Genomic DNA, 8,155 nt, shown 5'->3' with positions numbered 1-8,155 from the left:
GGGGTGTACGCTCGTCAGATCCATGAAAGCACAGATGATACACCTTTCAAAGCAATCGGACATACTGTACAGCCAGCTTGGTCTCTGTGGAGCCGTGTGTGTGTGTGTGTGTGTGTGTGTGTGTGTGCGTGTGTGTGTGTGTGTGTGTGTTTGGCTGTGTGTGTGTGTGTGGCAGATTGCAGCCGCACTGGAGGAAGGGAGGGAAGGAAGGAGGGAGAGAGCGGGATCAAGACCGGGGGGGGGGGGGGGTACTGGGAGAGGGGAGCAAGAGAGAGAGAGAGAGAGAGAGAGAGAGTGGAGTATAGCGAAAAGGGGGAGAGAACGAGAGAAGATGGGTAGAGGAGAGAGAGAGGGAGAGAGGGAGTGTAGCGAAAAGGGGAGAGAGCGAGAAAACATGGGTAGAGAGAGAAAGGGGTTGTAGAGAGAGAGAATCAAAATCAGCAAAAGGGGGGAGCAAAAGAGAGAGGGGGGTGAGAGAAGAGGGGAGCGAAAGAGAGAGGGGAGCGAAAGAGAGAGAGGAGCGAGAGAAGAGGGGAGTGAGAGAAGAGGGGGGTGAGAGAAGAGGGGGTGAGAGAAGAGGGGGAGCGAGAGAAGAGGGGGGTGAGAGAAGAGGGGGAGCGAAAGAGAGAGAGGAGCGAGAGAAGAGGGGAGCGAGAGAGAGGGGGTGAGAGAGGGGGGTGAGAGAAGAGGGGGGTGAGAGAAGAGGGGGGTGAGAGAGAGGGGGTGAGAGACGGGGTTGAGATGAGATCAGGCTTATCAATGGGCGGCGGAGCTGCAGGGATATGAGCGGCGGCGGGGGGGGGGTGGGGGTGACCACCCCTCTCTCTCTCCTCTCTCTCTCTCTCTCTCTCTCTCTATCTCTCTCTCCCTCCCCCCCCTCCTACCACTGTGGACAACGTTGTCTAGTCATGAAGACACTAAGGTTGACTAGTTCTTGCCCTCTATTACCTCTCTCTATCCCTCCCTCTCTCTATCCCTCCCTCTCTCTAATCCCTCCCTCTCTCTATCCCTCCAGCTCTCCCCCTGTATCTGTTGTCAGGCACCCCAGAGTTCCTCAATATATTATAAATATGATATACTGTATCTATATATAATATACCGTAACCGTACTATATCAGAGACGGTAATGTATAATGTGGTGATGTCAGCAAGCGTTTTTTTTGTTGCCATATTAGAATACTCTGCACCTCCGTATGGGTTTTGTAATGGATGGTGATGTTATGCGCCTCTACCCTCGGGGTCAGACGTGGGGTCGAGGGGGTCAGACGTGGGGTCGGGGGGGCCAGGTGCCGCTTCGATCCGAGTGACCAATCAATCAGCTCGCAGAGACGCGAGCGCCGTCCAATCGCGGGAGGCCAGACGTGGTCCTCCTGACCCCCCTGACCTTCCACCCCTCACCCCGGACCCCCCCCCCCCCCCCCCCCCCCCCCCACCCGCGTGGTCCTCAGGGAGTCTGGCGTGTGGACGCGGCGCCGGGGGTCAATCGATGGCCTGGGGCGGGAGGGGGGGGGGACGAATGGTGGGGGGGGGGGGGGGTAGTCTGGAGCACCCCAGTCTCCCCAGGGGGTCGTGGTTGGATGCACTGCATCAGACTGAGGGTGAATGGCCAGACAGGCCTGTCAATCACAATAAATCACCCAATCTAATATATCAATCAGCCACAGGGCCTCCGTAACCCCACATCGCATGTCCAATCAGCTCACGTGTGGTAGGTACAACCAGGGGGGAGAGTCGTGTTTTAAGATAAGACAGTGAAGAGAGACAGGAAAGTAAGGAGAAGAAGGGAGAGAGGGCATGTCAGCAGGGAATGGGCCGGAGTCGAACCCATGCCGCCATGGGCATATGTGTGCACTGTCGACCATGGTGCTAGACCACTAGACCACCCCAGGCCACTTTATTTATTATTTATTATTATTAATAAGAATAAGAATAACTTGGTTTAATATAGCACCTTTCTCAAACCCAAGGACGCTTTACAGATTTTACAGACAGAAAGTCAGACAGACAGACAGAACAGAAAGAAAAGCAAAGAAAACAAAAAGATAGCGATTTCTTTAACCTTTATTTAACCAAGAAAAGTCTCATTCAGATTAAAAATCTATTTTTCAAGAGCCTTGTGGCCAAGACAGGCAGCAGCACAACGAACAGGGTTGCAGACATTTTTTTTATTTTTTTTAAAGAAAATAGAAATGTGAAAATAAAGAATTACAGAATCATAAAATAAAATCAATATTCGTCACTAAAATAAAAGTCATCAACATCAGTATTATGTTTGTGTTGTGCTAAGAAACGTAGATCCACACGGGTATAATTACTGAGCTCCGTTTACTTGCCATGTGCCATGCATTCTGACAACACACACACACTGCCGTAAAGCTCTAACGGACGTACAGAACGTGACGTCGTAAAGGGCAACAAAGTGCTGCAAACAATGACACTGTCGTACATAACATTTCCCCCCCCTTTCCAAAACTCAAACAACTAAAGTAACAGTCAAACAGGAGTAGGGCCTGAAGGCCTATGTGTGAAATTTAGTGACATAGTCCTGGAGGTGTGCAGGGCGAGCCCGTTCCCGCTGTGGCCTATCGACCTCCCCCCTGGGCTGTGACCCTGCGAGGAAGCCAGGGTTAGGTGGAGGAGGGTGAGGAAGAGGAACAGCAGGTAGAGGCTGAGCGGGTGGAGGCCACATAGGCAGTGGCTGCGGCGGAGCCTGGGGCGGCCTAGCTGCCCTTAGCAGTACAGGACTCGAGGCCTTTGAGACAGTTCTATCTGTCTCTGCTGCGCCGGCTGCTGGCAGCAGTGTGGCCATGGCAGGCCCAGGAGGACCAGGCACCGTCCGCAGTCGGCTGGCGTGCCAGCGGGATCCGTCGCTCAGCAGGAACGTGGCTGGCCCCAGCTGACGTGTCACCTGAAGGGGCTGAGACCAGAAAGATGCCATCTTGTTATGTCGCTGGGGCCTACGGGCCCGAACCCAGTCGGACACCTTGATGGTGGTGGTCTTTACTCCACGTTTCTTGTCGAAGCGTCGCTTCATCTCCCCCTGATGTGTGGCCACTGCTGCTTGAGCAGCATCTCGGGTGCTGCCTGCTGCAGGTGTCACTGCATCCCGGGACCTGAGTCTGTTCAGTGGCAAGTCCATCTCACGGCCAAGCATGAGGGATGCTGGAGAGGTCTGCGTTGTTGCATGCTGACTAGCTCTGTAGTGCAACAGTGTTTGGTTGAGTGCGGCCTGGAATGTGCACCCCTGGAACAGATGTGCTCGGATCCCATTTTTAAGGCTTTGGTTGAAACGTTCCACCCCCCCGTTGGCCTGAGGGTGGAAGTATGCTGTGCGGATGTGCTTGATCCCCTTGGTGCGGAGGAAGTCCGAGAACTCTGCTGAGATGAACTGGGGCCCATTATCTGTGGTGATGGTGAGTGGCAGACCCCATCTAGCAAACAGGCCATCCAGGATGTCAATAATGGTCCGTGTTGTGACCGTTCCTGCTGGGACCACTTCAGGCCATTTGGAGTGGAGGTCGTATGCCACCACCAGAAAGCGTTGGTGGTGCGGGACCCCTCGGCCATGGATCTCTCCACAGATATCAAGCTGGAGATGCTCCCATGGGCGGGGCGGCCACGGGGTAGGCTGCAGGGGTGTTGAGGCTGGCAACCCACTTTTCCCGCTGAGCAGACATGGTGCACAGTCCTTGACCATTGTTTCGATGTCACGGTCGATGCCTGGCCACCACACCAGGTCACGGCATCGTTGCTTGACCCTCACTATGCCCAAATGACCTTCGTGCGCCATGGACATGACACGCGCACGCAGGCCACTTGGGATCACAGTGCAGAGGCCCCTGGAGACACAGACGTCCCCCCAGCATGAGAGTTCGTGCCGTACTCTGGCGAACGGGGCCAGATCCTCCGGCACCCGTGATGGCCATCCGGTGCGTATGTAGGTGCGCAGGGTGGATAGCAAAGGGTCCTGTTCCGATTCCCGCTGCAGCTCCTCTAGTGACACTGCTGTCTGCAGGGGCCCATGCAACATCTGGATGAGCTCTGGCTCTGTGTCGTCATCCGGAGAGACAGTTGGGGTGGGGGCCTCGATAGACCGAGAGAGGAGGTCGGCCACTACGTTGTCCCTCCCCGGGGTGAACCTGAGCTGGTAGTCATACTGCCTGAGCCGCTCCCCCCACCTGTGCAAACGGAGAGGCCTGTGCCCACTGCCTGAGGCTGACAGCAGTGTGGTCAGGGCCTGGTGGTCTGTACGGAGGGTGAACCGCCGGCCGTATAGATAGAGGTGCCACCTCTCACATGCCCAGACACAGGCTAGAGCTTCGCGTTCACCGACTGAATACCTCTGTTCGGTGGGGCTAAGAGCCCTGGAGGCAAAGGCAACTGGCCGCTCGACGCCGTCCTGAACCTGTGAGAGCACGGCACCCACCGCCCCGGCTGAGGCGTCACAGGTGACGAGGGTAGGGCTGGACGGGTCAAAGTGGGCCAGGATGGGGGTTGTGGTGAGCTGGATCTTCAGCGAGTGGAACGCCCTTGAACATGCTGCAGTCCACTTCCATGGCTCCTCTTTCTTGAGCAGTTGGCGAAGGGGAGCTGTGGTCTGAGAGTAGTGGGGCAGGAACCGTAGGTAATAAGCTGTCATGCCCAGGAATGAGGCTACTTGGGAAGCAGAGGTGGGCTCCGGAATCCGGTGTATGGCGTCGACATTGGATAGGAGAGGTGTCGATGGCGGTAGCGGCGAAGGAGCATTTCTCTGTGTTCAGGGTCAGATTATTGTCCAGGAGGGCTGCAAACACCCTGTGAAGCCGCTCGTTGTGTGTTGGCACATCTGGGGCATGGACCACGATGTCATCCAAGAACACCGCGACCCCAGGGATACCAGCAAGGATGGTGGTCATGACCTTCTGGAAGCAGCTGGGGGCGGAGCTAAGCCCGAAAGGCATTCGGGTGTACCGGAAGACCCCAGCGTGCGATACAAAGGTTGTCAAATCTCTGCTGGCTGGGTGGAGGGGTACCTGGAGATAGCCCTGGCGCAGGTCGAGCTTTGTGAAAACCGTGGAGCCGTAGAAGTGGGTGGTCAGCTCCTCTGAGGTAGGCAAGGGATATTTATCTGGAATCACCGCCTTGTTGACAGACCGCAGGTCCACACAGACTCTCAACCCCCCTGACTTTTTCTTAGCGATGACCAGGTTTGAAATCCAGGGGGTGGCGTTGACCGGCTCGATGATGCCTGCCTGCAGCAGCATGTTGAGTTCCTTTGTGACATCATCCCTCAGAGCGAGAGGGATCCGGCGCAGGGGCTGCATGACTGGTGACACCTCTGTGTTCACCAGGGGTCTGTGTGTGAAGGCTGTGAGGCAACCCAGTCCATCGAACAGCGCTGGCCATTTCTGCTCCCAGGTGGAGGTGACATGTTGAATGGCTGACCCACTGTCGTCATGCAGTGTGAATCCCAGGCCCGTGAACAGGTCGAGGCCCAGCAGATTGGCACCCCGCTTAGCGATGTGGAATGGGAATGCAGACATGTGCTTAGATCCATAGTGCACTGGTACCTGAAGGATGCCCACAATCTCTATCTTAGAGCTATCATATCCGCACAGAGGAGTGGAGGGCTGCTGCAATGGCAGGTGGGCAAAGAATTTGTTGTAGGTGCTGAGATTGAGAAGAGACGCAGCCGCGCCTGTATCCAGTAACAAGGGAAGGCTGACCTCACCCAGCTGCACTGTGCATGTTTTAAAGCTCACATGGTTTGTAGACACAGTTCTAATTTCAGTATGGTCGCTGCGAGTTGAGCGGGGTCTGGACTGTGGGGGATGAGCCGCAGGAGCAGACCTGCACACTTTAGCAAAATGGTTGGGCTTCAAACAGTTCCTGCATGTCTGCCCTCGAGCTGGGCAGTTAGGAGCCCGTGCATTGTGTGAGCTAGCCCCACAGTTATTACAGCTATCAGAGCTACGTGTGTTCCCCTGTCTGCGAGCTTGCTGCACTGGGAACCACGCATCTGTGTCCTCTTGGCTGTCCTGGTAGGCGGGCTGAAGCTGTTGCGTGAGTGAGGCCGTGGGGGCGGAGTCGGAGCGTGAGCTGGCAGTCAGCATGCTAGTACACTGTAGCGCTGATTCTACCTGCATGGCTTTAGCTAGAGCATCATCTAGTGTTAGCTCATCTGGCTCCAAAAGTAATTTCTCCCTGATTTTCTCACACAATGTCCCTTCAATAAGCTGATCCCGTACGATTTGATCGTGAATCACCCCGTAGTTGCATTGTCGTGCCAGATCCCTGAGATCGGTCACGTAGCTCAGAACAGACTCACCGGGGCGTTGAAGCCGTTTTCGTAGCTTGTACCGCCGGAGAAGCACCCGTTGTTTGCCGGCAAAGTGATTAGTGAGGAGAGCGACAGCTTCCTCGTAGGTCTCAGCGCAGCCGAGGGCTCGGAATATCCTCTGACCCTCCGTACCGAGACAGTGACGGAGCAGCGACATTTTCCGCTTGTCGGAAATGTCTGTGAAGTCCATGGCGTCTAGGTAGACAGTAAAGTCATCCAGCCATCCTACCCACGGAATCGGAGGCTCGCCGGGCAGAGACAAGAAAGGTGCCGGTGGTGGCAAAGTAAATTCAGCCATCTTCATCGCCAATATTATGTTTGTGTTGTGCTAAGAAACGTAGATCCACACGGGTATAATTACTGAGCTCCGTTTACTTGCCATGTGCCATGCATTCTGACAACACACACACACTGCCGTAAAGCTCTAACGGACGTACAGAACGTGACGTCGTAAAGGGCAACAAAGTGCTGCAAACAATGACACTGTCGTACATAACAATCAGGGATCAGACAGGGGCAATATGAATCAGTCAGAAACATCTACAGCCAGGTCTGCCTGCCTCCAAGTCATTTAGAATGACTTTAACTGCCTCCAAGTCATTTAGAATGACTTGAACTGCCTCCAGTGAAACCAGCTCCCGAAGACTCAAGTCATTTTGTCACAGATTCCAAGCAGAGGGAACAAAATACATACTTTAGAGACAGATACTCGGAATAATTCCTGTTAGTAGAAGACAAGATGTCTTCCCATACTTTTCTGAAGGATGCAGATCCCTAGGTAAGATGGAAGCAGACCAAGAATAGCCTTTATAAATACAAATATGCCAATGGTTAAGTCTACGGCTGGACCATCCTAACCCTAACCATCCGTTGCATACGAAAAACTATGGTGAGTAAGGGCTTTAAACATGTGTAATAGACCTCAGTGCTCCATGGTAGACAGTATCCAGTGTGTGTAGGCATTGTGATGCATGTATAGAACATCGTCATAGTCCAGCACAGACATGAAGATGGCAGCAACAGTCTCCTTTTGGCCTTGAAGGAAAAGCATGAACATAATAAGTGAGTCATGTAGTTATATACGGATGTCTATGAGTCACATGGCAGAGTAGAGCTCAGTGGAGTCATGACAGAGTCAAGGAGGGAGGGAGGGAGAGGGAGGGAGAGAGAGGGAGAGAGAGGGAGGGAGGGAGAGGGAGGGGAGATAAGGAGGGGGAGAGAGAGAGGGGGGAGGGGAGGGGGGGAGAGGGAGGGAGGGAGAGAGAGAGAGGGAGGGAGGGAGAGGGAGGGGGGAGATAAGGAGGGGGAGAGAGGGAGAGGGAGTGAGAGAGGGGGAGGGAGAGAGAGAGGGAGAGAGAGAGAGAGAGAGAGAGAGAGAGAGAGAGAAGAAAGAGAGAAGAAGAGAGATGGGTCAACTACATTCCTCCTTTTTAGGATCAGTCCCCCTCCTCCTGTCTTCCGACCTGTCGTCGTCGTCCCCCGCCCCCCCTTCCTTTCATCTTTCTCTCCTCTCCTCCACCTCATCCCTCTATCATCTTGTTGTCTCCTCTCTTGGTCTAGGAGATGACAGGCATCTGTCTTCCACCCCCCCCCCCCCCCCCCCCCAACCCTCGCCTGCAGACCTAATGACCCTCTAACACCGTGGGAGGGGGAGGGGGGTGGGGGGGAGGACCATTATGGAGATGTCTGGATACGGGGGTGGGTGAGAGGTGAAGGACCCCACTAATAGGCCCCGCTCTGTGACCCCCCCCCTCTCTCTCTCTCTCTCTCTCTCCATCCCTCTATCCCTGCCATCTTTCCGTCACTCCCCCCCTTCAGCCTCTGCTTAATAAAGGA

Source organism: Nansenia antarctica, assembly GCF_963989245.1.
Source record: "Nansenia antarctica genome assembly, chromosome: 2".
Lineage (NCBI taxonomy): Eukaryota > Metazoa > Chordata > Actinopteri > Argentiniformes > Microstomatidae > Nansenia > Nansenia antarctica.
The sequence above is the reverse complement of the archived record's forward strand: the minus strand, read 5'-3'. Positions refer to the sequence as shown.